The sequence below is a fragment of the Saimiri boliviensis genome, chromosome 8, assembly GCF_048565385.1.
Source record: "Saimiri boliviensis isolate mSaiBol1 chromosome 8, mSaiBol1.pri, whole genome shotgun sequence".
Lineage (NCBI taxonomy): Eukaryota > Metazoa > Chordata > Mammalia > Primates > Cebidae > Saimiri > Saimiri boliviensis.
In genome coordinates, this window is record NC_133456.1 from 53353470 (window position 1) to 53380043 (window position 26574).

At 40.2% G+C, this 26574-nt stretch overlaps 1 long non-coding RNA gene and 1 pseudogene across 1 annotated transcript; one reads left to right on the top strand and one right to left on the bottom strand.

Annotated features, from left to right (window-relative positions):
• The first annotated feature begins 1436 nt into the window (after positions 1-1436).
• Positions 1437-21790, top strand: LOC141585255 (uncharacterized). The gene is made up of 7 exons (XR_012518651.1): positions 1437-1556; positions 8598-8758; positions 10600-10631; positions 15570-15814; positions 18962-19025; positions 20025-20139; positions 20814-21790. It is a non-coding gene; the product is annotated as an uncharacterized LOC141585255 (long non-coding RNA).
• Positions 9582-10529, bottom strand: LOC101035740 (protein SET pseudogene; annotated as a pseudogene).
• Positions 21791-26574: the final 4784 nt, after the last annotated feature.

Sequence of the window (26574 nt, forward strand, 5' to 3'; positions counted from 1 at the left end):
TTGGATAAAACCAGGGCTTTCTGAAGTAAAACTCTGACCCAGGGAGAAAGTATGTTAGCCTGAGGACAAAGAGGACTGAGTTTGGGTCTGTACTCTGTCATTTGCTAGTTTGGACAAGGCTGCTTTACTTTCCTTGACCTCAATTTGTTAATCTATATTATTAATGAAGATGTTGAATTACACACTTTTTTGTTTGTTTGTTTAACTAGATTACTTTTATTAAAGTAAGGAGTAAACTTGAATTAATAGGTTTAGGAATTAACAAAACCAACTTGTGTTTAACATGCACTGAATTACACACTTTTCATTGAAATAGTATAACAAGTGAATGTGAAGATAAATAAATGCCTTAAAACTTAATAAAACTAAATATCACTTTATAGATGAGCCTTACTTTCATCTTTTTAAAAACAATTTGAGACGTATAGAAACAGACAAGATAGACAGCAATCAAAGTTTTAAAAAATTATTTAAATTGCATATCTATCCTGGCTCCCTGACAATGTAAATCATCAGTAAGATATTATGTCCACTACCTTCTGCCCTCTGCTGAAGTGGTTGTTTGAGATGCACCCTCTCCTCACTACTACTTCCCCAAGTTACGAGTAACTTGGATAAACTGGTGGGCACAGAGGGTTAATGACCCACCCCGCCTCTTTTTAATGACTTTCTTAGGAGCAGAAATGTTAGACAATGTTGGTATTCAATCATAACTCTTGGATCTCATTTGAGGCACTTGGGCAAGCTCCCCTCTGAATATAAATGTTAAACAGCATATAAGCATAAACAAAGAACATGATTGGAGAGATTCTGCAAATATCATATATATTCTTTCTTTTTATATGTAAAATTAAACTTCTTTGGTGGCCCCCATAGAGTTTATTAGTTATATTTTATTTCCATCACTGCAAAGAGATAGGAAATGGCATTGGGTGTCAGCGGGTCTTTTTGAATAACCCAGACATTCTTCTGAATTCTAAGGATAGAGCTTTAAGCCTTGTTCTCAAGGAACCCATAGGTGGTGGGGTATGGAGAGGGAGTCCTCTTAATTATCCCTTCAATGCATGATAAATAGTGCAATGAATATCTACCTGTAAGGTTGGTTAAAAACCAGCTTCTTCAAAGCCCAGCCAGGAGCTCAAGTGTTCCGTTCACCCAGCTCTTAATCAGAGTAGGGAAGGCATGAAAAAGACATAGGAGATAGATTCATGAAGAATACTTGTAGCTCTTATACATGATCTGCAACCTTAAGAAAGGTTTTTCCTGACACTACCAAAATGAATTCATCAAAAGATAACCTGCTGATGAGACTTTTCTGCCACTTTGCTGTTATTAGACTCCAGGGAGTAAATGTTTCTCATTATGATAAAGAAGGAATTATGGGCTTTTTCTCCATGACCTAGAAGACAATCTTATCTTCATTTTCTTTCCTCCAGGTGGTTATGTTGAACATGTAAATATTCTCCCTGCTGTGAGTATTAGTGCAGCTGGCCAAAGATGCTCTATTTTAAAGATGCAGATGCAGGAAGATAAAAGCATCAGAAACGGTGCATTGAGCAAGATTGTCCTGGCTGCCAGGGTCCTGGTTTAGATGGTGGTAGCTATGAGACTTTTGGTGCGACAATGTTGAAACTGTACTGTGTCTTAGTCATAGTTTATTTTTTGTTGCAATTATCATGTGTCTCCTCAAATAAGCTGAAATATTAAGGGGCTATAGTATAAGGATACAGGAGCATTTTGCAGGGTGTTAATTATAGTCTGACCTCTGAAGAGTCTGGATTGAAAAACTGAGTATCTATTCTCTATATCTCCTTCTCTCTCTCTCTCTCTCTCTCTCTCTCTCTCTCTCTCTCTCTGAGGCCATATGGTCTCTCATTTTCATTTATTTTTGCACCTCCGCTTCATTCTTCTCTTTTTTCGACACTCCTGCTGAATCTCCTTCTCTGCCCATATGGCAGAAGACAGCTGCCCCTGGCTTCCTTATTCACATGCCCTTGACATTCACCTGTCAAGCTGTGGGTGAAGACTAAAACCCTCATATCTTTTTCTTCAAGCTTCTAGGAAAGTCTCTGATTAGCCCAGTTGGGCCCATTTTATCTATCTATGGTTCAATCAGGAATTTCGCGGAAATCCGAAAGGCCAAACACGGATCCCCAAGAAAAAAGAATTCTCTACTTAGCATTGTGGTGAGCCCTTTATGGGCATTGCCTTTGTCTAAAGTTTACAGAAATCCTATGAGGTTGCTATTACAGTCTCATTTTATATGTAACAAAGCAAAAGTCTCAAAACAGTTAAGTAATTTGTCCAGGATCATACAGTGGACAATATTTCTAAAAAATCCATTTTTTTTTTTTTTAGAGACAGGGTCTCACTCTGTGACTCAGGCTGGAGTGCAGTGGTGCAATCATAGCTCACTGCAGTCTCAAACTCTTATGCTCAAATGATCTTCCAGCCTCAACCTCCTGAGTAGCTACGACTACAGGTGCTTGTCACACAACAAGTTTTGGCTTCACTATTTTAATTTTCTGTAGAGATGGTATCTTGCTGTATTGCTCAGGCTGGTCTTGAACTCCTGGCCTCAAGTGATCCTCTCACTTTGGCCTCCCAAAGCACTGGGATTACAGGTGTGAGCCACTGCTCTTAGCTCCTGCACCTTCCCCAGCAAGCTTTTTACCATCACCATCTCTTGCACTAAAACAAGGTTTCTCAAATTTCAGTCAGCATCGGAATCACTTGTAGAGCTCATTGAAACCAACTTATCTGAACCCTATATTCCAAAATACTGATTCTGTAGGCCTAGGGATGAGGCTGGAGAATTTGCATTTCTAACAAGCTCCTTTGTGAAGCTAATACTGTTTTGGTCCTTGCTACTTTGAGTAGTACTGCTACTTTTTGTTTGCCTTTCTGATTTCAAAGCTACTTGGTCCTTGCTACTTTGAATAGCACTGCTGTAAAAAATCAAGAAGTTAACTTACTCATGAATTAAGAAATCCCTTTGAATTGTAGCTATACCCTATAAATAATCAGAACAAAAGAAGTTCCTGTGAGCTCATTTACTTGCCTTGTCTAATCCCAATATTTTGCTCGTTCTGTTTTTAACACAACTTCCTAAGAAAGAAAACCCTTTCTAACTTGGGACACTTACATTTAGAGGGACTTTCTGTAGTGGATACATACATAATTTTGGAGGCCATTATAGAAGTCACTTAAATACTTTTTTCCCCTAACCCACCACCGAGATTTTAAAAAATCACTGCAGTGCTCATCAGAGGAGTGATTCTGAATAACATTGCCTCACTAGAAGATGGCGGAGATCAGTTTCCTGAACTAGGATATATATGAACTTCACTCTTCTAATCCCATATAGTTTTTAAGTTTCGTAGTCAGCAAGGAAAATGAACAAACTACTACTAAACACAGAGATGAATCTCACCCATCCAGTGTTGCGTGAGAAAAACCAAGCACCAAAGAGTACATACTTCAAGCTTCCATGTATATAAATTTTTAAGCAATCAAGATCTATGGGGATGGACGATAAGACCAGATCTTGGTTGCTGTTGGGGCAGGATAGTGACTGTAAGGCACAGGGGTGTGGTTGAGGAGGTGCACTCCCGGGAGCTGGTGATGTTGTTTCTGACCTGGAGGCTAGCTGCATGGGCATGTTCAGTTTGTGGAAATTTATGAGCGTGTATATGTATGAACTGAGCACTTTTCTGTGTATATTGTTATAGCCAGTACAAAAGATTCAGATGTGTTTAAAAAACAAGTCATTTGTAGGAAAGCAGTATATGGACTGTACTGACAAACTTATTGCAAATGTGCTATCCTTTGACGTGTAGAAAGATCAAGGCTGAAAGGAAACTTTCCAAACCATGACTGTCCCTGGGTGGTGGAAATGTGGCTGGATTTACTTTTGGGGCTTTTCTGTATTGTATAAATTTTCTGCAATGTGCATACATTACATTTATTAATATATCTTAACATATTTAGTTTTTATTTAAAACATTGATTTTGTTAAAGTAAACATAAACAAGAGGACCCAAACCCACCAAATTCAGAAACAGAAACCTTCTGCAAATATCCATCTAATACAAGTATCAGAACAAAAAAAGTGGCCGTGGGAATTGTGGGACCTTGACAGTCACGTTATCCCACGTAAATGGTATTTCCCAAGGACCTCTTTCAGGTTCTATCGGTATTTATAAAGCAAGATTCATGAGGAAAAGCCACTTAGTAAGCAAGGATATGATCCTTTTGTGAGGTTTGCAACACAGGATACAAATGTCCAAGTGATAATAAGTGAGATTTTTTACCAAAGCTCAGAGATACTGAAAACTACAGAAAAACCGTTTAGTGTTCTGCAATACTTTTAATATTTGTGACAGTGACAAAAATTGAATAAAAATATAGATGTGTTTGTGGCAGGAATTTGTAATGCATTCTTTCATTATTTCCCCTCGAAACTCTAGTAGGATAAATCTTTTCAAAAAGCTTATACATTTTATGTTAAGCATCTCAATGTTTTTGATGAAAGAAACCATTAAATCTTCTTGAATAGCAAAGAAGAAAAAGGAATGACGATGTGATCTTCCATTCTGGTCTCTCACTGTTTCCTGAAATTTCACTATTTCTGACTATATCAAACACCTAAGGAAGGGAGAGGAGTCATTGGGTAACAGAACCCAGTGCTAACCTGGTTGGCTGGGTGAACACGGCACTTGCAGCATTTTGCAATCAGTCTCCTTGGGATTTAATTCTGGCTCTCCCAATTGCTATGTATGGAACTTAGGAAAAATCATTTAGCCTATCTGAATCTCAGCTTCCTCAGCTATAAAATGTGAGTAACTTTAATTCCTTCCTCATAGGGTTATTATAAGGATTATAAAAATTATATGTGTAGCAGTTATCATTTTTTTGCTTTTCATCTCCAAATTTACCCTTCGATACCTGCTCTGTGATAATGGGTGGACATCCTTTAAGCATTTCTCCTTTACTGTAAACACAATGTTAAGCTTTCTTAGTAGCAGGCACTGGAGGTACATCAGAGGAGAAAAGGGGCTCTCTTGTGCGTTCCTGGAGTTGCATTGACAGTCATTGGTGTGGGTGGGAAGACATGTGGTAGGGCTCTGCTTTTATCATGAACCCAGAGCATAAGTCCCTCCATGACTCAGCAGCCCCAGTTAGTCTCACCTGTCCATAGTCTTTTCAACAGGGCACTCCACATTGAAGCTTTCTGCCCACACCTCTCCAGCAGCCTCTGCAAGCCTGCATGTCCAGTTATCAGCCATATCACACTTAAGCCCCAAGGTTTACTTCCTGCTTGTCCAGCAACTGTAGACCAGCTCTGACCTAGCAAAACAGCAAATTTCTCTACCACCTAGTGAGTTGCAGCCTTCTCCAGTGAGGTCTGAATCCCAGCCTTGGTAAGGTAGCCCCCTTCCAAGTTTGTACTGTTTTGCATATTCTCCCTCAGCTCTGTGGGAGAGAGAACTATTTAGAGTTCTCTTATAATTATTTTTTTTCCATAGAATTCTGCAAACTTTTCCTGTAAACAACACAGTAAGTTAAGCAGGGGAAGCTTAGAGTCCTCAAAGACACAGGCTAGGAACAGATGCAGCCAGTGGCTTGTTTTTGTGCAGCCTACATTCTAAGACTGTGTTTTTATATCTGTAAAGGATTGCTTAAAGAATGAGGAGAAGGAGGAAGAGGAGGAGGAAGAGGAGGGGGACACAAAAGAGAAGAAAAGAAAGAGGAAGACTAGAAGGAAAAACAGACCTTATTTGGCCTGCAATGCCTAAAATCATACCGTCTGGTCCTTCACAGAAAAAAAGTCCCACCTACTGAAGTATACACTAGCAATCTGTATTTTAATAAGCACTCCTGGTGATTCTGATGAGAACTAAAGTTGAGAACCACTGGATTGAGAGTAGCTATTCCACTGACCATGGTGTTGGTCCTTAACCTATCGTACAAATGCCAAACAGTAATTCAGGATTTGTGTGGGAGCTGGCAGAACAGAATTCTCTTCTCCTCTGTAGTGTGGTGTGAAGATGGAAGTTCTGCAGCTGTTTTGCTACCACAGCGGGGGTGTCTGAAGCTGGCAGGTGAGAGGCAAGATCCTAAGGACTAAGGATCTGACCACAGCAAGCCAGAAAAAAAGGCAGGCAGAACTCAGGGCCTGGTGGCTTCCTTGGAGCTGCTGGATCAAGCTCACCTGCCTCAGAACTTGTCAGATACACATCCCAATAAATTCACTCTAGAGAGCTGTTTTTCAGCTTAAGGACTGTTGATATTTGGGGCCAGATAATTTTTTTGTTGTAGAGGATTATCCTGTCTTGTAGGCCCCAACCACATCCCAGGCCTCTACCTTCTAGATGTCAATCAGCCCAGCCCCTTACCTGTGGCAACCAAAAGTGTCTTCGATTTTGCCAAATGTCCCCTGGGAGAAAAAAAATCACCCATAGTTAACAACAACTGCTCTAGAGTTTCAACTGGCTTGACCTGTGTTTTTGGACACAGCATTATAAATACTTAATGGATCCTGTACTTCTTGAAGCACTGGTATATATACTAAGATTAATAAATTCAAAAGGTTTCTCTTAGAAATGAGTGTCCATATTCAAGGAGATTATCCTGGAGATATTGCTCTTTAAGTGAATAGACTCTGGATTCTTGCTTTGAAGAATATCATCACAAAATGCCATCTCAGAACCCACATTCCATGTTAGCCCCAGAACTTTCTGGGCATTGTTTCTTATGGGCTTGGGCTCAAAGTTCCCATTCTCAATGGAGTTTAACTTTGATGTGTGTCTTTCTCTATGTTCTGTGTAACCCACATGACATCCCATTCTCATTTTCTGATTTCCATGAAATCATTTTTGGGGGCACCACAGGCATGGAGAATAACCCAACAGGAATAGTCAATAAAGGGTAGACATTTGATCTTAGCCAAAAGGCTGAGAATTGGTTAATAAAGGGTAAAAACAAGGTATGTGTACTTACGTGTATTCCATCACTGTTAGGTATGCATCTTGGTTAGCTGATTTGGTTCAGGTGAGACTATTACATTGGTTAATATCCCCTGGGCATACTAGAAGTGGGGGTAAAAATATAAATTAAATATTTGTCTCTCAGGGCTTAAAAAGTCTTATAATGTGTGGTAATTAGGCCTCAGGTATCAGTCTGTCACTCAATTTCTTGGCCCTCACCACTGTCCTCTATCAAATTAAAAACAAGCAAAAGAACCTCTCCTATTGTATTATGAAGGCAGTTCATCTCTCTCTCGATCATCTCTAAACTCAGTTGGGGGGTCTCTTTGCACATTCAGAGATTCATCACTGTGCTCAGCCAACAGAGAGCCTTCTTCTCTAGGTCTTACCCTTTGCCTCATCTCTACCAGGGAGCAAAGTAATGTAATTCCCTAAAATACACCACTCTGTTACCCTTTCAAGAAAGGATGTGCTGCCCAGCTGTGTGAGAACAAGCTCAGCAGACAGGCTTTAAGTGTCAGCTCCTTTAAGGTTGGCAGCAGCCACAGAGCCTCCCTGCCCAAAGTCATGCCTTTCCTGAAAAAGCCTGTATACATTGTATTGTACTGAGAAAAGTGGAGACATAAAAGGACAACTATTTTGGTTTAATAAAACATTTTGACTTTTGAAAGTTGAAACTTGCTCTAAGGATTCCCCGTCAGGTTATCCAAGGCTGTGTAGGGTCTGCACCTCAAATCTTACTCAGCATCTGCTTCTGGAGCACATAGTCTGTAACAGATGATAGACTGGATAGGGAAAATGTGGTACATATACACCATGGAATATTATGCAGCCATCAAAAACGATGAGTTCACGTCCTTTGTAGGGACATGGATGAACCTGGAAACCATCATTCTCAGCAAACTGACACAAGAGCAGAAAATCAAACACCGTATATTCTCGCTCATAGGCGGGTGTTGAACAATGAGAACACATGGACACAGGGAGGGGAGCACTACACACTGGGGTCCGTTGGGGGGAAATGGGGGAGGGGCGGGGGGATGGGGAGGTGGGAAGAGATAGCATGGGGAGAAATGACAGATACAGGTGAGGGGACGGAAGGCAGCAAAGCACACTGCCATGTGTGTACCTATGCAACAATCTTGCATGTTCATCACATGTACCCCAAAACCTAAAATGCAATTTAAAAAAAAAAAACAAAAAACAAAACAGAGATTTATGTTCCTATTACATAAAATAATCCATGCTTATTCATTACATTTTTGAGTGTTTACTCTATGCCAGACACTGTACTAGGTAGTGGGGTTACTACAGTAAGGTGATACACCTGTGGTTTCAGCCCTGTGGAGCTTACATTCCTTTGAAAGAAACTGACAAGTCACAGGCAAATGAATTAAGGTGGATGAGTGAATGAACTGGAAGCTCTCTAGTGTATCAACGTTGTGGTTGACCAGCTGGTATTTTGTATACCTTCAGTAAATCGACCCAAGCAATTTTACTCTGGATCTTTTGACAGAATTTGCTTGTAGAATATTGGACAGCCAGTTGTCACTGGGATTTCTTTCAGTTCAATGAATTTTCTCTTTTGCCTCCTCATTCTTTATTAAGAAAATTATTCAGACTGTAGCTTGCTGGTTTTAGACATCCCCACTGGCAACTGGGACATCTATTTTGGAGATGTAATTGAAAAGACTGAAGAATGCACTGAGGACCTTCTGGCTAATAGATGCTGAAAAAGAAGCCAAGATAGTTTGGTCAAGGTTTCTGCAGTTCCTGAGTTTCTTTGTGTGTGTGTGTGTGTGTGTGTGTGTGTACATATTTAGTTTTATTGTAACAAAGCAACTTGTACACTTTTAATGTTTAAAACTGAGCATCATCTTTTCTTTCCAGTGAAACAAAAAGAAAATTTAAAAATCAACAGGAACAAAATTACAATGGAGAATGTCAATTCCAAATAAGATCCTACAGGTTCTGCTGATTCTGCCATTGAGTGGCAGGGCTCAAGTCATCATTAGGAGAGAATTTATTTTAAAAGTGTCATCTTAAACTGCAAGGATGTCTGTCAAATGTCACAATTAAACATGCCAAAGGAGAAGCCATGTTGCCAAAATGCCCACTTACCCCACCCAAACATCTCAAACCCACCCTTTGCTGAACTTCTATAACCCCATTTTTTTAAGTTTTTTTTTCTTTTTTTAAACAAGAGAAAGTAGACAGATATATGTTGGCAAATGCTAACTGTCCATATTCACATAGAGACACAGTGTACTCTCTGAGCCCAATATACAGAGAAAGGAAAAAAAGCTAGAGTTCTATGCACTGCTACACAGGGGCCTACACCCTCCAGCTTCCAGCAGAGCGAAGGGAGCAGGTTTTTCTTTTTTCCCACAGAGCTCAGTGGTGTTGATTCCATACAGTTTTTGTTAAGACAGGAAGGGATAAAATGAATTTCAAACAGAAAGGGGTAGAGACTCTTTTCCCATTGTATCCTGCTCAAGATATTTCCCCCAAAATAAGTTGAGAACCATGGTGTAGAGAAAAGAGACCTCCAAAACAGGGTGACTGAGCACAAGAGGGAAGGAAAAAAAAAAAAAGACTGCAACTTTGCAACTTGCTCCCAGGGACTGGAGAAAATTTTAAAAAAGGAAGGTTGGAATCCATCAGTGTTCTATTAGTCATCTTCTCCTTCATCTTCCTCTCCTTCCTCCCCTTCATCATCATCTTCATCTTCTTCACCTTCATCCTCATCCCCTTCTTCATCAATATCTTCTAATCCTTCCTCCTCTTCATCATCATCATCATCTTCTTCTCCTTCTCCTTCTTCATCATCCATATCAGGAACCAAGTAGTAATGTAATGGGTTTGGCCAAATATCATCTTTGATGACCTCTCCTAATTCATTAGCACCTGCATCAGAATGGTCAGTAAACCAGGTAAAGAAGCTCTCTGGTTCCTCATGCTGCCTCTTCCTGCTGGCTTTATTCTGCGTTTGACTTGAACGTTTCATCAAATCCTTTCCAGATTTCCATTTGATTTCGGTGGACTTTGAAAATGGATCCCCACTCTCATTCAGATGAAATTCTTTGGAGAGAACTTTACTTTCAAAGTAAGGATTTTCATCAAAATAAAAATCTATTCTGTAACCTGATTTAATATCTTCAAATTCAGTCACTTCAACGCTGGTCAAATAATGCAGTGCCTCTTCGTCCTCCTCCCCACGCAGTGCAGACACTTGTGGATGGTTGACAAATGTTGTTACCCAAAAATTTGGGATTTTGGCAATCAATTCTGACCTCTTCTGAAAAAATGGTTGGCGAGGTTTGTTATATTTCTGTTCTACTTTCAAAATCTCCTCACTGGCTTGTTCATTAAGTCTATTTCATTTTGTACTTCATCAACGTGTTCAATTGCTTCTTGCTGTTCTTTTTCTCCCTTCTTCGGCAAGCCTGCAGAGGCCGATGTCTCCTCCAGTCCCTGAGCAGGAGGTGGTCTTGGTTTCTACTTTTGAGGCGGGAGTGGAGACTGGCGTTTGGGGGTCATGCTGCTGGGGAAGTCCGAGAGCCGGAGCACAAGTCTTCTAGCTCGTCCGGAAGCAGGCAGAACACTCCAGTTCCTGAGTTTCTAATTACAACAACAAAAATGGCCTTTATTTCCTATTGACCCAAACGGTGGCAACGTTTTAGTCACGGTGATTTAGAGGAGCTTAGTAAGAGAGGTGGATTCTTGGGCCATATTGAAGGCAGAAAATGGGTTATTCTGCCATTAGCTTTTACTTGGCAATTTTTAATCTCCCCAAAACACTTTAATATTGAGTTGAGTTTTTCATTCCCTGGGAATTGGACAGGCTCTAGAAAAAACATATACAGATTGGTTGTACATTTTCTCATTAACCATTATCTTTCTAAGCTCCCTAGTGGCAAATTAGCTAGGTCTAAGAAGTTGTTATGGCATCCAAACTACCATGTATGTTTTGGGATTATGATGTAACCCAGAAATATTAACTCCCACATGTGGGTGCCTAGAGTCTTGGCAAAGTCCCCCGTTAGCTAGTTGGCCAGTGTTTGAAATAAATCCATAAATAATAATAATAGTTAACACTTACTGAGTGCTCACTATATGCTAAGCAGTGTGCCAAATATTTAATATACATTTTCCTATTTAAGCCATACAAGTATTCTGTAAGGTAGACATTATCATCATTTCCCTTTTGCCAATAGGAAAAACGAAGGTGGGTTAAATAATTTACCTTAGAGACATATAGCTCTGTAACACCATTACCTTCATCACATGATGGCAAGTAAGATGCCAATCATCTGGAAGCCACTAAAAGTTTATAATGTAATTGTTTCATTTTCAGCAACTCACAACATCTTGTTTATACATTGCCTCTGACACTGTTCTAATCAGCCTCTGTGCCTGGAATTAAAAATCATCCAGTCCATTTTAATTCAATCCACTAGAAGATTTATATGGCTCATGAAATGTTTTAGTTTCTAGAGAGGGAAAAGAAGACAAAAATAAAAAGATGCATTTTCTGCCCTCAACGAAGTCACAGTCTATTAGGCTATGTTAGTCTTTATTTTCTTTGAGTCGATGACTCTATTCTTTGTTTCTTCACTATAGTTTATGGAAGTTGGACTAGGAGAGCAATGGAAAAAGATTATTATCTAAAGAATTATTGATGTAACTATTTAGAACTCAGTTACTTTGCTATTTGGCAAAATACCAAGCAAGTTTTCCTGACCAACATAGGGATAAAACCTATGGCCTCTATCTCATCATTAATGTTAGTATTAAGTAGGCAAAGCCAGCCTGATACCTAACTATAATGATCGCCATTTATCTGGGGTGTGATTCCAGTCACCAGCTGATAAACTGTGTCTTTTGGAGGACACTGTTGTCTTCATATCCACAGAAATATGCCCCAGAAGTCACGTTTGAATTGCATAGCCCAGTGGGCCAAGGCTGGTAGTCAATAGGTTAAGACTACCCAAGCCAAGCCAACTAGATTATTTTCCTGGGATTCTCAGATGTTCTACCTCTGTTCTTGCAAGTGGTCAAACCAGTAATACCTAAACTTGGGGGCAATGGGATAGCCATTAGTGTGTATATGCCAAAGAGCAAAGAAAGCTTGTCTGTATCTAGAAAGACAAATACTGCTGTGTAAAGGGAAACAGCCATGAGAAATGAAGAGAAAGTCATACAAATATTTGGATTTCTGGTTCTAGTCTGGTTTCATAAATTCTGGTTACAAGTCATTCCCCAAGCCATTCCTTTATTCTTATAATAAATTCCCATTCTTGGCATAAGCTAGCCTGAATTGGCTTTTGTTACTTGTCATCACTGACACTTAAGTGACACATAAACCAAACAATCTTTACCAGAGTTGTCATGTACAGTTGTACACTGCATAACACTGGGGAGTGCCAGTCACATTATTGATTGCATTATATAACCATATGCAGTGTCCTGAATTTTATGGTCATTGAGTTTTTGAGCAATATATTTCCTGAGTATTTAACTCAATTCATCAAATATTGATTGAGAACCTATTCTACTTAACCAATTCTATTCCAGAGATTGTACTAGATTATAGAATACAAAGATTAAAAATAAAAACAGTCCCTACTCTCCACATGGTCACAGTCTAGGAAAGCAGACCAACAAAACACAATTAAAACATAATGTGATATAGATGATAAAGAAGAATTTCAGAGGGGAACATAAAGAATAACTTCCTCAGGAAGTGTCAGGGGAGGCTTCACAGAGAAGAAATGCCTAAGCAAATTCCAAGTAGTAGGAGCAGCATGTATAAAAGTATGAGTAAGTGTGGAAGGCTGAGGCAGGTGGAGCACCTGAAATCAGGAGTTCAAGACCAGCCTGGCCAACAGAGTGAATAAAACCCCATTTCTACTGAAAATACAAAGAAATTAGTCATGTGGTGGCACGCACCTGTAGTCCCAGCTACTAGGGAGACTGAGGCAGGATAATCACTTGAACCCGGGAGGTGAAGGTTGCAATGAGCCAAGATCATGCCACTGTACTCCAATCTGGGTGATAGAGTGAGACCCCATAACAAAAAAAAAAAAAAAAGTGTGAGTAAGTGGAATAGTATAGTATGTTTGCAGAACTGCAGATGGTTTGCAGTTGTAGAAGGTGGAAAGAGAGTAATGAATGAAGGAACAGGGGCCAAATCACAAGAAGGTTTGCATATCAGGCTAAAGGGCTTGTACATTATGCAGTAAACTAAAACTTTTTACATTGTTACAACTGAGTGACAAAAACAAAATCCTAAGCTCCACATCCAGCTGAACAAACCCCCTTTTGGTCAAGGGGACCTCAGAGAAACGTTAAAAATTGAGTTCCCAGTAACGACTGGATAGGAGGTAGGACACACCTTAGTATGCCCCTTGTGTTAGTCCATTTTCACACTGCTGATAAAGACATACCCGAGAATTGGCAGAAAAATAGGTTTAATGGACTTACAGTTCCACATGGCTGGGGGGCCTCAGAATCATGGCAGAGGGCAAGGAGGAGTAAGTCATGTCTTACGTGGAAGGTGGCCGTCAAAGAGAGAAGAGAACTTGTGCAGAGGAACTCCCATTTTTAAAACCATCAGATCATTTGAGGCTTATTCACCACCATGGGAACAGCATGGGAAAGACCTGCCCCCATGTTTCAATCCCTCCCACAACATGTGGGAATTATGGGAGCTACAAGGTAAGATTTGGGTGGAGATACAGAACAAAACCATATCTCTCCTCCTTATTAACCTTTATTAACCTTATTAACCTTTAACCAGAATTCTTTCCTAAGGAGTGCACAGAAACCAGCTCTAGAAAACAAGAGACAGATGACTTATTCCTTTGTCATGATTAGCCAATCATCTTAGGGTCTGACCAGATTCTCCCTCCATCTTCACAGTTTCCAGGTGACAGCTCACCAGCTTCACAATGCATCCCTTCCTAAATACTGGCCTCCATCTCTGGGCCAGTTTTGGCCAACTCCTGAAAGATGTACAGTGGCAGTTTTCAGGTCCTCTGCTTCACTTTTTGATGTCAGACAGTCAAGAACTTCACCCTCGGATCATGCTGATGTTGTTCTTCTTGAACATGCCACCCATGAAGAGGCATAAAGCTCAATTGCACATGTGCATGCTTCTCTTTCCATAAATATTCATTACTCCTATCACTTACTAAATATGTATACCTGGCCACCCATTCAGCATAAATTCCTGTTTTATTTTTCCTTTCCTAGAAATGCTTGCTCTTGACTTTTGTTGAAGAGTACATTTCCAAGCCTGCATGCCGCAACCCTTTAGGAGAAATAAAGCTCTCCTTTCCAAATTTATGAATCTGGCAATTCTTTAGTTGACATGATATTTGAAGCATCTTGGGGACTTGCTAACACACTGATTCTGATTCAGTAGGTCCAGAATAGAACTTGCACTTTCCATTTCTAACAAGCTCAGTCGTAGTGCCAAGGCTGCTGGTACTGAGACCACCACACATTGAGTAACAAGGCTTTAAGCAGTGGGGCACTGCAGGCTATTAAGCAGGGAATAACATGGTATTGCAGAATTATTCCCCAATGTAGTGGGATGGCTGTATGAGGCATAGGATGTGAGGAAGCATTAAGGCAAAAGACCAGTTAGAAAGATATTTCAAGATCCTCATGAGAACTGATAAAGGCAGGAATTAGACTCACTATGTCAACTTGAGGGTGTAGTGCTAGGGAACAGTAGGAAGTGTTCCTTCTTTCCTGCTTCTGTCTGGATTTGTGCTGCAGAATAATGGAGAACTTTAAAAATTATCTTCTTTAGTAGCACAATCTGTTTCCTGAGTGTTTACTTTTATATCTACTGCATTGTTAAAGCCCTTTAAAATTATTTTCATTTTGACCTGCAAAATCTACTCTTGATCAAATAATTTGCAATCAAGTGGTAGTTTCAAGTGGGCTGGATTCAGTACTAAGACAGGTTTATGATGAAAGAAAGTCTTCACAAGGAAGTGGAGCATTACAATTTTAACTGTGGACAAATTGTTGCTCCAAACTGTGCTCAGAGACAAACTGTGCTCTGTGTAGCACACCAGAGATGAGGAGGCACCTTGGTTTGCATAATTGTCTGGAATCATTATTTTTAAAATGCAGACACTTTGCCTATCCCTTACCTTACCTCATCTTTACTGGGCTTACTTGGAACTAAGACAACTGCATTTTTAATCAGTACCTCCAAGAGAGTATGATGCAGTTGAAATATCCATGAGAATAGAGAAATAAGAGTTTAGCTCATTTGGGCAAAAATGAATTGCCTTCCTATAATGTAAGTCATTGCCTGTTACTAGCCAATAGTGCCAAACATACAGACAAGGTAAGATGGTCCCTGCCTTCTAAGAGGTTATATTCTCAATGACTTAAGTGATCAGGAAGTTTTACATAGCTCTAATAAAGATCCTTACTTCCACACCATGCTTGTAAAAACTTTTGTATCTGACAAGGTTCGCATTGCATAACCGTTGTTAATAACCCAAAAGCAATCTCAAACAGTTTCAGATAGGTCATGAAACCCCTGTTTTCCAGACCTGGTTAGAAAACCTTGGAGATAGTGCTTGATGGGCATCACATAGCTGGTTGCTGGCAGAAACACTGAAGCAGAACTTGTAATATCTTCAAAACAAGTGAAGAACAGGAGTCAGAAATTCTCCTGAAGGTCAGCTCCCTCTCCAGCTATCCATGAAGAGCTATGGTTCTCAATCCTGGCTAACATCAGAACCATCCTGGGAGCTTTCAAAAGTCCTGATGTGCAAGTCACACTCCAGACTCAGGTGGAAACAAGCATGAGTACTTTGTAAATCTCCCCATGTGCAGCCAAAGGTGGGAATCCAAGGAAGTAGTATTTCTGCCAGAGGTAGATTTACTGTGATGCTAATGAAGCTTCAGCCTCAGGGATCCTCATATTGCATGGGTTACTTACAAGGACCAAGATTTAAATTCATAGCCAGGATTGTGATTTATTTTTCTCAAACCAGGCTCCTTGTGTCAGTTGGGGTTCTCTGAGAAGTAGACAGCAAGATGAAATTAGAGATTTAACAGGTTCATTGAAGGAAGAATGAAGGAGAGAGACAGCAGGAGTAAGCAGAGCATTTAGATAATGGTGCCAGTCTGCCTTCTGTGAAAAGAAAGAAAGAAGGAATAGGAGTCAGTGTTGGGTAGAAAGAGCCTCAGATGCCAGAGAAGTTTTTAGAAGGTCTTGGCCTGGCCAAAGGGGAGTCCCTGAACAAGGGTAGTCACCATAGGAGTGCTGTATGAAGAACAAGTGATAAGCCAGATGTTTTGGCTCACACCTGTAATCCCGGCACTTTGGGAGGCCAAGGCAGGAGGATTGCTTGAGTCTAGGAGTTTAAGGCCAGCCTGAACAATATGGTGAAATCTTGTTTCTACAAAAATTTTTTTAAAAGTAGCCAGGCATGATGGCATGCACCTGTGGTCCCAGCTACCCTGGAGGTTGAGATGGGAGGGTAACTTAGGCCCAGGGAGGCTGAGGCTGTAGTGAGCTAAGGTCATGCAACTGAACTCTAGTCTGGTTGACAGAATGACACCCTGTCTCAAAAAAAAAAAAAAAAAAAAAAAGACCAAATGATATAGCTTTGAAACCTTCCCTGTGCTCAGTCAGTGGCTAAAATAACCAGAGGAAGCACCACTGCTCAGTGTGGGGGGTGGGGAGTAGGGGGTGGGTGGTGGGTGGTGGGTGGAGGGGGGGTGAGGTGCTGTCACTGGAGGTTGTTAATCCACCCCAGATCCCATGCCAGTTTCTCTCAAGAAGAGATCTGAGTGGCACACCTCTGTGGCCACCACACCCCTCATTCATATATTAAGTTCATACCCCAAAACTGGATCCATTCATTCTTTTGAATTCATGGCTGTGATGGGGAGAGAAGGTATTAATCTGACCACCACCAGGATTAACTTTGAGAATTTTCAGTAACGATTCATGGGATACATGCACACCATTTTCTTTCCTTTTAAAATTCACTGGGTAAGCTTGGCTGTGATGTGAGAGTGTTTTCTCTCAAGTGAATAAACACTGAGTGAATAAACACCACCAAGGCTGTCATCAATCTGCCAGCCTGTTGTCTTCAGGGACCTACCATTTAGAAAAACAGGTGAAATTTGGGTTTACTCATTTTGTTAGTTTTACAACGATTTTGTTTAAGTGCTTTTCTGTGAGCCAGGCACTATGCAATGCCCAGTTTTCAGGATACAAAACCTGGTTCTTGTTCTCATGGAGCTTGAATTTTAACGAGGTGTGATAGACCAAAAGCCAGTGAATGTATAAATAAATAGAATCATAACAGCTTGTCACAAATGTTTAAGAAGGACACAAAGTACTATGATAGAGAGTAATGGGATCGGGTACTATTTTAGGTAGGGTTGTCAGGGAATGCCTCATTAAAATGCAGGGTATTTAAATAGAGACCTGAATTTTAGGGATTGGAGTAAGATAGGAAGGAGAAAAAGAAGTATCCCAGGTGGAGGGAAGTCCTCAGATTTTTCTAACTTTTTTCTAGGTGTCTTCAGTGTTTTCTAAGTACCTGCTATGCTGGCACACATGGAGTGAGAGGAACCCAAGCATAGAATAATTTTGGAGAGGTGGAAAGGTCGTGGAGATCCTGTGGGCCATGGCAAGGAGCCTGAATTCTATTTGAAATGAAAGGAAAAGGCATGGCAGGATAATAAGCAGTATGATGACACTCGAGAGGGTGGAGGTGACATAAGCTCAACTATGGTTTCCTGATACCACTTGGCTACTGTATTTGGGATGGACCTGGGGGGAAAGAAGAGGAGAAGTGGAGAGACCAGTTAGCAGGCTGAGTCCTGAGATCTGGTATTGGGCAGGCAGCCCAGAGAGAAGGAGAGGACATGAAATAGTTCTAATATTTTTTTAGTAGAATTCGGTGGCTTCAAGAGCAACAGCTAGGGTTGCTCTAGTGTTAAGATCTAATAAGGCACCTTTTTCAGATGTCTTTGAGGGCAGTTTTAATAAATAAGACTTATGAGTTCATATTACAGATTTAAAATGCTTCCCATTGTTATATTTTTAATTTAAAAAATTTCAGTTATTTAAATACCACTTTACATTTCAATATTTGTAACTGCTGATTAAATTTTCTTAACTCTATGCTTCAAATGCACTAAAACCACTGTGATTTAGTGAGCTTCTACTATATACCAGGCACTATGTGAGATAGCCATGGATAGATATAGATACATAGATATCTGAGAGAGAGAGAGAGAGAGAGAGAGAGAGAGAGAGAGAGAGAGGATATCCTTTTCTGGATAAGAAAAATTAGGCTTATGTAATTGAAAACATGCCTAAGATTCTTCCATTTATACAAATTGCAGATTCAAACCCTTATTTGATAACAAGCTTGTTTTGAACCTTGCCCAAAGATAATTTTTCACCTCTGTTTCTTATTGAACTATAGAAAAGAGAGCTTTTCATGTCAACATGGACAAAGAATAACCTTTAAAAGCATTCCTCTGCCAAATCTGGTTCTGTATGCATTGGGAAAAGCCGTATTTCCAGTATAAATGCCTACCTCCATAAACTGAAATTCACCATCTACAGTTCTTTCTTGCTGATCTTACCCTCAGACAGGTTGTCTCCTGAAAAATGAACCATAGAGTCCTTTTTTACGACAAGAAAATGAATCTCAATATTCCTTGAAATCTCTCTTAATATCCCATTGGTAAAATATGACCTGCTTTGAGTTTACAATAAACTCATCCCAGAGATATATTTCATGTCATTTAAAACACACTCCATCTTATTCCCTAAGTAAAGTCATCTCGCTAAACACACCTTGTATTTGTATAGTGCTTCACAGCTTGTCAAACACTCTTGCTATATATCATTTGATTCTGAAGGGCAAGTAAGACAGGTGCTATTATCATCATCCTATTTTTAATAGACAAGAAGCTGACTCTTGGAGAGAGAAAATGACTCATCCAAGCAAGATTCAAGACCTAAGAAAGGTAGGGCAGGGCATTAGAATTTAAACACTTTTACAAATACAGATAGTAAAGAAGATGAAAATGGCTCTAAGCCACTTTTTTGGGGAATAAGTTAACGTGACGTGTAGATTCACCTCCATATCAAGATGAACTTTGGCCCTCCTGGGAAATGGGCTGGCTGGTAACATGTCATAGGTATTTGCAAGAATGGTACAAGTAACATGAATGTGGGTCTTTTCTGTATTTAGCTGCTTCTGGCAACATTACTGTATTGATTTCCCGTCATTGTTTTCATTCATTGCTCCTTCCATTCACAGCTGGCCTCTGTCAGGGCTTCTCTTCCTTCTATGCATTAGTTTCTATTCCATTCAGAATCAACTTGAATCAAATATAACTCTAAGAGGTGCCTTTTGGACAATACAGAGGTCATGCTCATGGAACACAAAAAGAACCGAGACTGTGGGGATTACAAAAGAATCAGATGTGGTATAAATTCATTACACAAATAATGAACGGGATCTCATGAAAAGTAGAACTAAACCTGTTTGGTGAAGCCTGAAAAGTAGAATCAAAAGCAATGAGTAGAAATCATTTTACCCATGCCATCCACCTACCTATCTACCTATCTACTCAACGAATTCTAAAATAAAAGTAAGCAATTAGAATAATCAATAGTTTAATATGATTTGGGGGTTCATGAAAGGCTTTCCTGTGGAAGTGACGTTTAAACTGAGACCTGAAGGCTGGCTTCTGTCTTTAGCCAGATGAAAAGAGAAGACAAGCATTCCAAGCAGAGAAAACAGGAAAGATGGGAAAGAACTGGGCACATTCCAAGACCTGGAAGGAAGCAGTATGTAGATTAAGCAGCATGGGGAACACTTACAGAAGAGGTTGGAATGAAGCAGGAGCCAGACCATGGAGGTAGGACATGCTAGAGCAAATCAATTTTAGCTGAGTGTGAATAATACAATTCTGTCATACACATCTGCCCCAAAATTGATTTGGCGTCTGATGGCCAAGGTTGTGTAAGTAGAAGCTGAATGACCCTTGAAAAGATCATTCATTCAAGAAATGAAGCATAAAATAGGGTGGAAGGAGAGAAGGAAGACAAGCACATGGTGTGTCAGTGCTAAAGGTCTATAATTCCATTATTCCAACAAATATCAAATGAAGCCATTTTAATTTCTTCGAGATTTTAAAGTCACCTCTCTTCCTACAGTGAATTATATAGTCATTAAACCTTGGGGCTTTAAATGTTACAAACAATAAAAAATAAATACAATGATGAGAGGACAGATGTATGATGGAGATAGGGAGGGATAGATGATGTGGTATCATCATGCCATCATACCTTAAGTCCTGTTAAGGTCACAGACTTTAGGTGAATGCTCTTAACTTGGGGTCCAAATTCCAACTTCTAGACATATGACCAATAAAATTGTAGTCTGGCAACTAAGAATAGGGGCTCTTGTTTCTTTACTGTTGTATACCCAGGCCAAGAACAATGGTGAGAGCATCTGACACTGTAACAAATATTTGGTGCATGAATGAATAAATGAATGAATGTTATTGCAATGGGGTGTACCGAACGAAATCTGCCTGTTGGTTGTCGTGAAGTGATGATGGCTCCAACTTTATCCATACATTCCTAGCAGCGCCTGAGAAAGGCAGAGAAAATAGAGAAATAATGAGCTTATAAGCATCATCAGCCCGTAAACTCTTCATTCCTAGGGGAAAAAAAGCAAGCTGTTCTTTCTTCCTTTGTGTGTCCCTGAGGCTCAGCTCTGGTCATTTCTCTTTTTCTTCAAGGCTGCCTGTGATACTCATCTGACCTGATTTCTCCTGCACAGTGTTGCAATTGACCAGTAGCAGACTTGCCCTTGCCTGCATTGAGGGGATGGCTGAGACTTTCCTTATAAAGAGCCCTACTTCCAGCATGAACACTAACCCAGTTTATTGACTCAGAGTGCAGAGAGTTGCCTTGTCATTGGCAAAGTCAGATGCAGCCAGTACCAGAGCTCTGCAGTAGCTGTGAACAAGGAAGAACAGCTGGGTGAGGAAGCAGAGTGCCAGGCAGCACATCGTTCCGTAGCTGCTTCCTGCCCTGGGCCAGATCCCAGGCACTGCAGCAGTATCTCTGCATGATCTAGGGCTCCTGAAAATAGCCCATTAAGGGCAAAACTCACTTCCAAGAAAACATTAGAACATTAAAAGAGCAGGGACTCATCTGATCATCTGGGTTTCCTGAGGCTCACTCAGTCTGTGTCCACTGGTTTCAGTCTGAATTCTCTGAACTTCGAGGATGCAAAGAGTGAAGTTCTCTCATGGTTACAGGGAGAGAGATCCTAAGAATGCTAAGGAAAGAGGCCTGAAGTCAGAGCTAGGTAGTGGTTATTATTTATTGATTGCCTGGCAGGTGCCAGGCTCACATATTAGACCATATGTGATTGCAGTGAGCCACCCGGGTCCCCTTCAAGCTGTTGCTGCAGCTGCTGGAAGTCCTGTTGGCAGACAGCCTTCTCTCATCAGCCCCTTCAGGAATTGCCTCAGTTGCAGAGAGCTGCCTTCTCCAAGATCACGTCCTTCCCTGGGGGCTCACAACCAATGGCTGATCCAGGAGAATCTTTAAAGGCAATATCATTTCAGTCCAATTTAGGACAGTTTTGTTGAGCCTTGGACCTACGTGCAGCTCAACTTCTCCTTCTACCCAGTACTTTCTTCCTTCCCTTCCCTTCCACAGGTGTCTGTTCCAAGCACTTGCCTTAATAAACGTGTTACAGGTTAAACTCTGTCTCAATGTCTGCTTCAAGGAGAACCTAACATTTGACAGTGATAATACATAAAAACAAAGGACATCACTTTTCTCTGCCTTACTTTTCCCCATCACTAAAAAGAATCTTGGACTTGCCCACTCAGTTTCTTCTCTTTCTCCACTCTCTGGAGATGGTCCCACCACTACCACAGACACAAAAAAGAAGCATTTGGGAGAAGAGGGGGTGAAAGCATTTGGGACACTCCAGGCCTAGTGCTAGGTGATTGAAGAATATCTGGAGGGTACAGGAAGCATGTATTGTATTGTTATAGTGACTTAACAAGCAGATGACTTGTCTTCTTTTTAATATTTTTTAGTATTTTAATCAATGTTTTTTATTTTTTTTTTGTTGCATTTTAGGTTTTGGGGTACATGTGAAGAACATGCAAGATTGTTGCATAGGTACACACATGGCAGTGTGATTTGCTGCCTTCCTCCCCGTCACCTATATCTGGCATTTCTCCCCAGGCTATCTCTTGTTTTAAAATTACTTTTCAATTGCTGGACTATGTTCTTGGGACATGACACTATTCTTAACCCAGGCTATATGAGCCATGACTGTAAAAGGATTACAATTATAACAACCTTCACATCACATGTTATTATTCTCATTTTATAGGTAAAGAAACTGAGGCTCAGACAAGCTGCATTGTAGGATCCACCTTGCTTCTGTGTGACCTTGAGATATTTATTTAACTTTTTGGACCTTGTGACCAAAAGATGCCAAACAAGCAAGGAAATGAACTAAATGTTGAAGTGCCTTCCAGTTTTAAGATTCCAAATTTTTTATAGAATTGATTTTTTTCCATATTAATTATGACATCATGATATGACATGAATAAGGTAATTGCAAGATTAGTTTTATTATCTTAAGGTACACCTACATTGCATAGTTGGATTATCTTTAGTCCCCTGTGAAATATGCAAGGATGTACTGTTTCCTCAATTTACATTTGGAGAAACCAAGGCTCAGAGAAATCAATTTATTAGTGTGAAAATATTGCCCCTTAATATAAGATCCAGGACACAGACTTGGATTTCCTCACATCTCTTCTAGTGCTTTTCCTATACTACTACATGGATTCCTTTTAGCCTGATGTTCTTGTATTGTAATCTGTTACTATATAACAAATTACCATAAAACCTAGTTGCTTACAATAACCAGTATTTGCAAATTTCACACATCTTCTGGGGGAACAGGGAGAGGCTTACCTGGGTGGTTCTGACTTCAGGTGTCTCATGAAGTTATAAGCAGGATATTGTCTGGGGCTGCAGCTGTGAATGTTTGCCTAGAACTGAAGGATCCTGTTCCAACATGGCACACTCTCCTGGTTGTTGACTGAAGGACTTTATTTGTCCCTGTCCAGAGAAATCTCCATAGGACTGCTCAATATGGCAATTGATCTCTCCAAAAATGAGCAATTCAAGAGGAAGAGAGAGAAGAAAGCTGCAGTGCCCTTTATGACCTGGCTCAGAATCACACATCAGCACTTCCTCTGTATTCTATTCATTAGTAATGATTTGCTAAGTCCAACACATATTCAAGAAGAATAGAATAAAGTTCCAAATCTTGAAAGGAATAATATCAAAAATTTTCTGAACTATGTCAAAGCGATCACAGCTCTGCTCTTCGGGTGGCTTAAAATTTTCATATTAAGGGTGGGAAGTGCTCCCCACCCCCCCGCCCAGGAAATTCAAGCCAGAAGAGTGAACCAGGCTAGAAAAATTTTATTGCATAAGAAGTTTATGCAGGTGTCACATTAGATAGCAGTTTACGGGTCTCTTTATTTCTTGACTTCTTAAAAAATTCAGAAATTGCCATAAAAATAATGCAAGGGTAGATGACACGTGCCGTTCTTGCCTTTTTGCGATCCATTCCTCTTTCTTCTAATTTTACCTTGGGGAATCTCCATTCACTTCTCTTAGGCCATATCGAACTGATAATTTGAATCCACTTCGTTCAGTTCCTCAGACATGTGACCCAGGCCTGACCAAAGAGCATATATTCCATTACCCTGGCCATAGGGGTTAATACTGGGACAGGCATAGAAACCACACGAGTTCAATCAGAGTCCAAATTTTGTTGAAACTGTTGGGAGCAGTTTTCTTTCTGTAGGGTTTCTTGTGTTCCTTCTATCATATCAGGAGGGCTTTCCTGAGAATTATGTCAGCACAGAAAACAAATGGCACCAAGAAATGAAGAAAGGGAGAGAGAAAGACAGAAAAAGACCAAGAGAGAGACAGAGAAAGAGTGTGTGTATCTTGGTGGTATCGCTCATCACAGCTAGAAAATCTAACATGAGGCAGGCATGCTCTATTGCCAGAGTTTTTAGGCCACAAGCCAATAACGTTCCTACTTTGATTATTTTAGTGGCAATCAAAAATTCTAATATACTACTATAAGTAATAATATCTACCTCTTATTGAGTATTTATTACATAATTGGACACATGCTAAGACCTTAATATCATTTTATTTATTTCTTAAAATAATACAATTTTAAGAGAGATACTATTATTCTTTTTTAGACATGAGGTTCAGAGAGGGTGAGAAACTTGTCATCAATTATCCTTCTAAGGAATAGGTAAGTTGGAAATAGAACCAAGCCTTGTGTGGTTAGGCGGCCACACTCATCACTGTGCTGCCTTTCCCATATTTACTGGGGAATTTTCAAAAACATGCTGATCCAATTATTTAGGTAAGAGTAGAGATGACTACCAATTACTCAGACCCTGGTCTTCTGCTAAATTTATAGGCATTGTTACATTCAATCCTCACGTTGACTTTAAAATGGAAATACTACCATGTTCATTTCATAGATAAAGAAACCGAGGGTCAAAATAGTTAGGCAGCTGCTCCAAGGTTATCGTTACAGTAGTAAGTGGCAAACTTGGGTTTTGACCCAGACATATCTGACAAGAGTCCACATACATTTCCTTGAATTCCAGTCATGATTCAACTAATAGAGTACATGGTTATTTCGAAAGGAATATCAGGATATAGTTCAGAATGGGTTTTTAAAATATTTCCTTTCTGTTAGGATAACCAGCTTATCTCGATTTTCCCAGGACTTTCCCAGTTTTAAAACTGAAAGGTAGGCTGTTCACTGTACCTCCCACAGGTAGTGGCAAATGGAAGGACCACGACATTTGTCCGTTGTTGGTAGATATTTTAAAAAGAGAAGTAGGGCCCAGAGACTGCTTCCCACCTAATCACAAGAGAACAGATCTCCTTTTAGGATTTGGGAAAGGCAAGAAACCAGGACAAGCCTGGCTGCCTTAATAGCTCATCTACAGGATGAGCTTAAAAGATTGAACCTGGGGATGCTCCAGGGATGAAGATACCCTGAACATCTGTTCCCATATTTCCTGAACCTAGAAGACATGCTTTAGTTAATCAGCACTTTATGTCCCAGCAGGTGGTGGCCTTTGTCAGTACATGAACCTTGTGAAGTGGGAACTTTACAGTAGCTGTAGGTGATAGACAGGGTGCAGATCACAGAGCCAGAAGTCTTAGGTTTGCACCCAGCTCTGTCACTAACTGCTGTGTCACCTCTCAGCCTTGGTTCCCTTCATTCTTAAAACAGATTGGATAATGAGCCCCTTAGAGTTTTGTAGTGCAGATTAATGAGTGAACATGCAGTGATGTTTTAAATGCTGTAATGTTTCTGAATACAATGGATTCTGCTAATGATCAACTTTAAAAAGCATATCTCTTTGAAATCAATACCTCTATAGCCGTTGTTTTTATTTATGTATTTTTAATTATGCACACTTTTGAAGGATTCCAAACATAGACTGCAAACTTACAAATAACTCTGTATGGTAGGAAGAATATTATCCCTCACAAATCTCCATGTCCTTATCCCTAAAACCTGTGATTATGTTAGGTGACTTGGCAAAGGAGAATTAAAGTTGCAGACAGAGTTAAAGTTGGTAATTAGCTGACAAGGGTCCTTTAACATAAAAGAGGCAGGTGAAAAAGTCAGTGTCAGAGTGATGTGGCATGAAAAGATGTGACTGGCCATTGTTGGCTTTGATGGTGGAGGAAGGGGTCAGAGCCAAGGAACACAGGCAGTCTCTAGAACTGGAAAAGGCTAAGAAGTGGAATCTCCTCTACAGGCTACAGAAGAAACAAAGCTCTGGTGACACCTTAATTTTAGCTCACTGAGACCTGTTGCAGCCTTCTGAACTCCAGAAATGTAGTATAATAAGTTTGAGTCATTTTTAGTCACCAACTTTGTAATGATTTGTGATAGCAGCTACAGAAAACTAATACACTCTCTAATCAAAATAATCCACAAGAAATATATGTTGAATTGTCTTGGGAGGTAAAACAATCACTCATTGGGAGATGGAGTATTTACTTATGCTTTTCTGGGCAGCCTGGGAGTGAGCTGTTAAAGAACTGAAGGAATGGTGCTTGATGGATGCATCTCCAGCATCTCTTCTAGGCTACTGTGATCCACAGGGAGTCAGGGGTCAGGAAGACCTCTTTGAAGTAAATTTTGGTAAAATCTAGCTGGGCATGGTGGCTCATCCCTGTAATTCCAGCACTTTGGGAGGCAGAGATGGGCAGATCACTTGAGGTCAGGAGTTCTAGACCAGCCTGGTGAATATGGTGAAACCCTGTCACTACTAAAAATAAAAAATTAGCCAGGCATGGTGGCACGTGCCATAGTCCCTGCTACTCAGAAGGCTGAGGCAGAAGAATCACTTGAACTCAGGAAGCAGAGGCCACTCCAGCCTGGGTGACAGA